Raw genomic sequence first — 8,358 nt, 5'->3', positions numbered from 1 at the left:
ATTATGCTAATAATGCCATCTAGAAAACTGGAATAAACACACACATGCCATTTCAGCTCTGAATTTTTCTTTACCTAAGTGAAAATTGTTATACATAATCGAATACAAACGGATGGCTATTATGAGTATTTAAATATGTATTAAAAATGTCTCATATTTATGCACACTACTGTGTATGTGTATTTATTATTCATTTTCCTTTGTGGTTGTATTTTTTGTTTATTCTCTTCGCCAATTCTGCCATCTTGTTTCATCACTTCACTGTTTCGCATACATTAATTTTTTCATTTTGTTCAGGATTCAGAATGAAATACTATTCAGATTTATCATACTCATCGGTAATGTCATGTAGATACCAAAGTTGACATATTTTTTCCTTGAAAATTATGTTAATCGTACAGGGTGTCTAAATTATTAACCTGTTATGAAGCTTGATTAAAATTTTATTGTAATAGATATTATAAAACGGTTTGCTGAACTTAATATAACTACAACAAAGCAATTTAAAGAAATCAAACTCAAAGCAAGCATAACCAATAAAGAATTTTATTAGTTAAGGTTGATCAAAGAAGTTCTTATCGCACTTCAGCAGACCTCCACAGGGGCACCTTTAGCAGCAAGCAGAATGTCAAGACTGTCTTTTTTTTATTCCAAGCGTTTCGAAGCATCTCTTGAGAAATTGGAGTCGCTGCCTGTTCAATCTGGTTTTTCAACTCTGTGACCTTAACATTTTTTTTTTTTTTTTTTTTTACATGTCTTGTCCTTAATGTAGCCCCATACAAAGAAATTGATAAGCGTGATATCTGTGGAACAAGGAGGCCATGAAATGGGACTGCCCTGGCCGGTTCATCGATTAGGAAAATTTTTTATTGAGGAAATTGTGCACATGCAAGCTCCAGTGTGGAGGTGCCCCATCTTGCTGTTAGAACACGTGGTTTTGCATATATTCAAGCTGAGGTGATCCACTCAGTTCGTGAACACGAACTGAGTGGATGTTTCCAGATTCACATATGCGACAATTGTGTCTGTTAACTTTACCAGATAGGTGGAATGTTGCTTCATCACTGCAAACGACATTTTCTGGAGAGTGCTCATCTTTAGTCTATCCGGTTGAGAATGTGAACAGCAAACTCCTCTTGTGGTTTTTTGTGAGGCTTAATTTCCTTGACCATTTGCACTGTGTAGGCAAAAAGTTTCAAACTCTTGCGATGTGCAATGTTGCTTGCGTATTTGCAGCTACAGACTTTTCCAGCAGATAGATTTTGTAGAAATTCGGGTAAACACTTCCTGAATTTCTGAAATTTTATCTGCAAATACACTAGGCCTATCTGCTTCTTTCTGGTGCAGTGCACTTGGTTTCTTGAAATTGTTTCAGCCATCCCCTTATTGATTGTTCTGTAGATGGATCTTTCTGGAATTCCCATTGAAAACATTTCTTTACGGTCACTGGAGATTTGGTATCCCACAGCTACAATAGGCACTTTCCTTTCCCTTGCATTGCCACCATTTTAATGCTGTACTGTCACAATGCTTGCTGAGATCAATCCTACAACTGCATGAGCAAAAAACAGTTTTTTTATAACTGCAGCAAACCATTTCAAGATACCTATTACAATAAAATTTTAATTGCATTTCATAATCAGGGGAATAATTTATAGACACCTTTCGTATAAGTTAAACCCCCCCCCCTTTTTTTTTAAGTCATCTCTCACATCTCAGTGGTGTATTACAATAAACTGCAGCATTAAGAACTATCCTTACTGTGTGCTTTTTTTTGTAATCTTAGACCTTGATAATATTCTGGTGAGTGGTTATCACCAGGATTATCATAGCTTAGACATCTTTCTGAAAGATCTACCCTGAAAAATCTATCCACCCAAGTCTGGTTTATACATATGGACAGGAACGATGAAAACGATGTGATATTTTATTAAACTGCACCGTAAATATAACGGAACCTTCACAGTAACTCCCTTAAGTTACTGTGAAGGTACCCTACAGGCAGTGGCACGTTACACCTTCATGGGGCCCAAGGCAAAATGAAATTGGGGGGTCCCATCTAAAGAAAAAACTAATAAAGAACATTTTCAATTTCATTTTTTTGTGCCAACAAAACAAACGAATTATATGACATAAGAACTAAATGTAAAATTTCATCAAAATGGGTAAAGGCACTTTTAAAAAAAAAAAACGCAGTTTTCAAATTAATCTTGAATCATAAAGTTCATTAACCTTGGCAGGTAGAAAGTTGTTTCTATCACTTAAAAATAGTGAAAAACAGCAACAAGTTTTTGAAACTGATTTTGGGGAGCCCCATCTCGTCAGAGCCATAGGCTGATGTCTTTTTTGCCTATAGGATAACGCCCCACTGCCTACAATCGCAGATGCTACTTGGGCGCTGGCAGGATATTTTGCAAGGTGGGAATAAATTTTTTGTTCACCAAATTTTCTAATACAATAAACCCTCGCCACTCCGGTTACGGTTAATCCGGATCGAAATATGAAAAATTCTGTTCACAGTTGAGTACTTTGAAAGACCCGGGATTTAGGAGGGTAGATGAGTCACTAACTGCGGAGGGAGAGAGAGGGGGATAGACCATACGTTACGTTGTCTTGCGTGTTGTTCAGTATCGTTGACTGAGTCGGAGGGATGTTATTGCTTATATCGGTTCATTTGCGTATTTCTTTATACGTATACATGTACTAAGTTAACATATTTTATATAATTATGGATTCTAAAGAATTGAAAAGTGAATAAAAAGAAAACATGTTACTTTAACTATCATTAACAAGTTCAAAGTGATAGAACAAATTGAAAATGGTGTTCCTGGAAAAAAAAAAAAAAAAAAAAAAAACTGCTGAAGAATTTGGTGTTGGCCAATAGACTGTCAGATGTTAGAAAACAAAAATAATCTATAAAGATGTTTTCTTTAAAATTGGATGTGCGACGTGATAAAAGTAGTGTATCGAATAGACATAAAGAAGTGTTGCTGGAAGAAGCTGTATTCACTGTTGCAGTGGTATTCACTGCAACGATCAAGTGGCGTTGGCGTGCGACGCCAGCGCCACCTGATAAATGTATAAAACGACAATACATTTATCCATCTATCGATGGATGAATGAATGTCTTGTTTTTTTATAGTTTTTAAATAAAAGCTCTACAGCGATATTTTTTTATTTAGTTTCATTAACACTACCTATATTTTATTTATTAAATTTTCCATTTATTTGTGTTCTAAGTTTTTGTTCTTTTAAGGCTATCTTTTGCTTCACTAATCCGGATTAGCGAGGGTTTACTGTGCATGCAATATCTCAATTAAGTCAAGTTTGACATCGATGGACAGGGCAGTGTCGAGTCAGTTTGGTGTGACATAAGCATAGGGAAATCAAAATTGAGAGTAGGAGTGTGCTATAGGCCTAATGACTCTGATGAGTATAATAAGATATTGTACAGGGAAATAGAGTGGGCCAGTAAATCAGAGAGTCTTATAATGGGGGACTTTAATTTCCCAGATATTGACTGGAATTTGTGGGTTGGTCACTCGCACACTAGCAAGGCTTTTGTGGATTTATTAGATGATTGTTTTCTACATCAGCGTGTTCGTGAGGCAACAAGAGGGAGCAATACTCTTGATCTGATTATCAGTAGGGATTCTTCATGCATTAAGAACCTGCAGATAAATGAACCACTAGGTGGCAGTGATCACAGTGTGTTGAAGTGGGATTTAATCAAGGAGGTAACTACTATCAGAGGTAAAGGGAAGGTTTTTGTTTTCGTAAAGGCGACTATGATGGTCTGAGACAGTATTTAAATTCTATACAGTGGGACCAACTGATGATGTTACCAACAGCAAACTCAAAATGGGAAGCATTCAAGGAACTAATCTTGGAGGCTACCAGGCTTTACATACCAACTAAGAAATATTGTTCAAGGTTTAGGCCTAAATGGTTGTCAGATGAACTAATGAGACATGTGGCAGAGAAGAAAAATGCATGGGATACATACAAATTAATGGGTGACATGGAAGCCTATGATAGATATAAGTTGGTCTGTAACCAAGTCACAAAGGAGATTAGGCAGGCAAAGGCAGACTATGAAAAATCCTTGGCAAATGATGCAAAGAAAAACAGAAAAGAGTTCTTTACATACTTGAACTCGAAAAGGAAAGGGATGAATCAGATTGGTCCACTGGATATTGATGGTTCTACAGTTGAGGATCCTGCTCAGGTGGCTAACAATCTAAACGAGTATTTTGCATCTACATTCACGCATGAGGAGTTATTCAGGAAGGAGAATGATGTAGGTAAAGTAAACATTGGCAGTGAGCTGGATGATTTTGTAATAACTGAGAGGAAAGTGGAGGAGAGATTGTTGAGGATAAACATAAAAAAGGCACCTGGGGTGGATGGGATCTATCCAGTTATATTAAAGGAGGCAGCAAAGGAAGTATGCAAACCCCTAGCCATAATTATGAGAGCTTCTTTGGACTCAGGGGAGGTACCCATAGACTGGAGATGTGCAAATGTAACCCCAATTCACAAAGGAGGATCAAAGGCTGACACAAGTAATTATAGACCTGTTAGTTTAACTTCTGTTCCAGGTAAATTAATGGAGGCACTGGTTAAAGAAGCACTGCAGGATCATCTAGACAAGAATTCAGTTATAGCTCAGATGCAGCATGGTTTTGTTAAGGGCAGGTCTTGCCTGACCAATTTGATTGGATACTATGATGTAGTCACAAAAGAACTGGATGCAGGGAATAACTTTGATATTATATATTTGGATCTTAGAAAGGCTTTTGATACTGTTGCACATGGAAGACTGCTGCACAAATTGGAGCAGTGTGGCATTGGAGGCAAATTGCTGCTATGGATAAGGGGATGGTTGAGTGGCAGAAGACAGAGAGTGGTAATCAATGGACACTGCTCAACGTGGACTAATGTTATTAGTGGAGTTCCTCAAGGTTCAGTGTTGGGTCCGTTGTTGTTTTCGGTGTTTATGAATGATATTGATGATGGGATATCAAGTTTAATGTCCAAGTTTGCAGATGATACAAAGGTTGGCAGGGTTGTTAAGGACAATACTGACGCTATGCTGCTGCAACAGGATCTGGAAAGGTTGAACAGATGGGCTGAGAGGTGGCAAATGAGGTTTAACATCGACAAATGTAAAGTGCTGCATGTGGGAAACAGTAACCCCAGAGCAACGTATCAACTCTGCGGTACTACACTGACAGTGGTGGAGAATGAAAAGGACATGGGGGTAATTGTGCAGGCAGATATGAAGTTCTCTGAGCAGTGCAGACGAGCTGCAAGAGTAGCTCATGGTGTCTTGTCAATGATATACAGGAATTTTTCTAGCAGGGATAAGGAGGTGATTATTCCCTTGTATAAGGCAATGGTAAGGCCACATCTTGAGTACTGTATACAGGTCTGGAGGCCTCATTTCAAGAAGGATGTAGAGCTGCTGGAACGGGTACAGAGAAGGGCAACAAGATTAGTAAATGGAACAAAGGGTTGCTCTTACGAAGAAAGTCTTAAGTTTTGCAAATTACAGAGTTTGGAGACTAGGCACCGGCGAGGTGATCTGATAGAGGTGTATAAGGCTTTGAATGGTTTGAGCATGCTCAATGCCAATGGGATTCTTCATCTTTCTCAGAATAATCACCTCAGAGGGCATAAATTCAAATTGAGGAAGGACGGATGTCGGATAGATGTGCGGAAATTTGCCTTTGGCCAGCGGGTGGTTGGTTGGTGGAACCGACTTCCATCACTTGTTGTTGAAGTTGATAGCCTAAACAAATTTAAAGCTCAACTGGACAGGTATTTCGAACGAACGGAGGGGTGAAATGGGAGTGGGTTTTTTTTTTTTTTTTTTTTTTGGCTGATGCTGAATAAGCTTGCTTTCTTGCATCATATGCCTCTGCTAATGCTAATGCTAATGCTAATAGCCGAGCCAACGTTTCGTGATCGGTGGAAGAAAGTACTGTGCATTCGGGCAGAGTGAGAAAGAAAAAAGGCGCGAAATTTTGTCATTGGCAATGAAGAGTTTATGAACGTAACTATATCAAAATTCGCAGAGAAGCCGAGAAGATTGCAATTCTTATTTAAAGATAATGGCGAAAATTAACTGTGTCTAATTCTGTTTCGCAAGAGATATTTTGTTCTTGTTTTGGATTAATTATTTGAATTAAAATTTTTTGATGTTTCAATAAATTAATGAAAATATAAAAAATTGTGCATTACTTCGAAATCCATAGGTGGTGTACTTACATGCACCATGCTGCTGACGCCCGTGTAATGCTATACGCGTACGTGGGAAGATTTGATGATGTAACTGAGCCATTCCTCGTTACTTAATCAGTACTGTTCAGATTGGACTCTGCGTTCGCAAGAGTTCAATCTGCAGTATAGTATGTCTCATACATGCTATAAGAATTGACAAACTCAAAAGTAAATTTCGTGAACCTGAAAAGTAAACTCAAAAACATAACTCCCGAAAATTGCATTACATCTTCCGTTTGATAAACACAAACAAATTCTTTGGTTTTAAAAGGTAAACAACAATTTTATATTTGTGTAAAAATATGCGTGTAATAAACTGTAAATAATTATATTGGTGTTAATTCATCTCTTTCTAATACGTATTTAATCTAAGCTTAATGATAAGTTGACCTTAAAATTTTAGATTCAAAGGTACTTGATATTAAAAATTAGGCATTTTATTAACGTGTGTTTTGTTTCTGAAAATTTTTCATTTCGACCTTTGATTTTTCACTGTTATGCCGCAAGGCCTGTCTGAAATCATCACTCAACGAAACGAGACCAGTCGCATCAAGCGCGTTTTCAGACATAGACATATCGAAGGTTTAGTGTCAAAAACATTAACTACAAAATTGCATTTTCTTTTTGCAATAACTTTAGTTTTATTTTATAAAAATAATAATGTATGTCTTCGAAATGCCGCCCCTTAATGGTTCAAATTGTATTTTGATTTCGCTGCTTATGCCGCCCCCTTACGGTGCCGCCTGATGCGGTCGTCTCTCTGTATCATAGCACGGCACGGCCCTGTATGTATGTAATAAAACTATCTCTCTAGTACTTTACAAGTTAGTTTAGGCTGTAAGTATACATTTCCGGTGAACCAAGAAAATGTCAAATGACTTTTTTTTGGTTAATTAGAAAAACATCAACTACAACATGATTTTGTAATTAACATTGTTTGATACTAAACCCTCGATATGTGGCCGGAACGCGAGTGTAATAATACACGTGACGTAATAGTGTTGGATTTTGACTGCGGTCTTGTCGCTTCTTGAGAGATCCCGGATACCCTTACTGTCGAGGCAATCCGACAGTACCAATTCAATTGTGACAGAGTCGCGCGCCATAAGCTGGGTCGAGCTGTTGCGTTTCAAATGCTGGAGGGATTATGGTCATGGTTGGTTGAAGTTTATGGTGGTTGTGTATAAGTAGGAGGCATAGAGATTGAAGTTACAGTTCGTAATCTGTTTGGGGTGTACGCCGTCGTTATTTCCTATGAAGTGCTGCTTTGTTATCGGAAGTTTTTCATAATTCCGTATTTAGTCTGTGTTAGTTATAATTATGGAAATTGTACTGTGCAAGCCTTGAATCAATTCATGAAGACAGTGAATGGCATCATCAGTTTCCGTCAGTTGTCTTGAGCGTCCTGTGAAGACTTCAAAAGCCGTCATTTACAAAGGTGAACCAACCATTTTTAGAACTTTAATGGTATTGCCAGTATATAGTCATTATCCTTTTATTTTGAATATAATGTTAGGTGCGCATTTCATGGTAGTTTTGACGATTGGGATAATTGCCTTAAGACGTAGAACCCTTTAGAAGTCGCGGATAGAATTACAGTAATGGGAAATTCTTGCAGATATTAACCACATGTTGAAATAAAAACTTTGAAAAGTACAGCCGAAGCGGTACGTCTCTAGTGATTTGCAGATAAAGTTGATAATTATTCTAGCTGATATTTCTTTTCGAGATTCGAGTAGTTTGGTGTTAGAACGTTAAGAGTCAGACACGTACCGTGTTTTAAGTTTATAATGATTTTTTTCTACATATCTATATACTAGCTTTTACTCGGAATGTTGCTGAAAGTATTTATCTCACTGTTTTTGGAGGAAATTAGTTTGCTATTCCTCTTTCTTCTTCCCCTTATCATCGTTTAACGTCTTATGAATCGGCGTTGCGCTCGTCACGGAGTATGTTTTATGTTTTACACTCGGAACTGAAGCATTAATTAATTTAGTAGGACTACCTGAAATAATTTGTGTGAAAGTAGATTATAATGTAATGTGAAAAGGATCGTTATCGAAAATTCATCAG

Source organism: Mastigoproctus giganteus, chromosome 12, assembly GCF_048544385.1.
Source record: "Mastigoproctus giganteus isolate SK-2022 chromosome 12, ASM4854438v1, whole genome shotgun sequence".
Lineage (NCBI taxonomy): Eukaryota > Metazoa > Arthropoda > Arachnida > Uropygi > Thelyphonidae > Mastigoproctus > Mastigoproctus giganteus.
The sequence above is the reverse complement of the archived record's forward strand: the minus strand, read 5'-3'. Positions refer to the sequence as shown.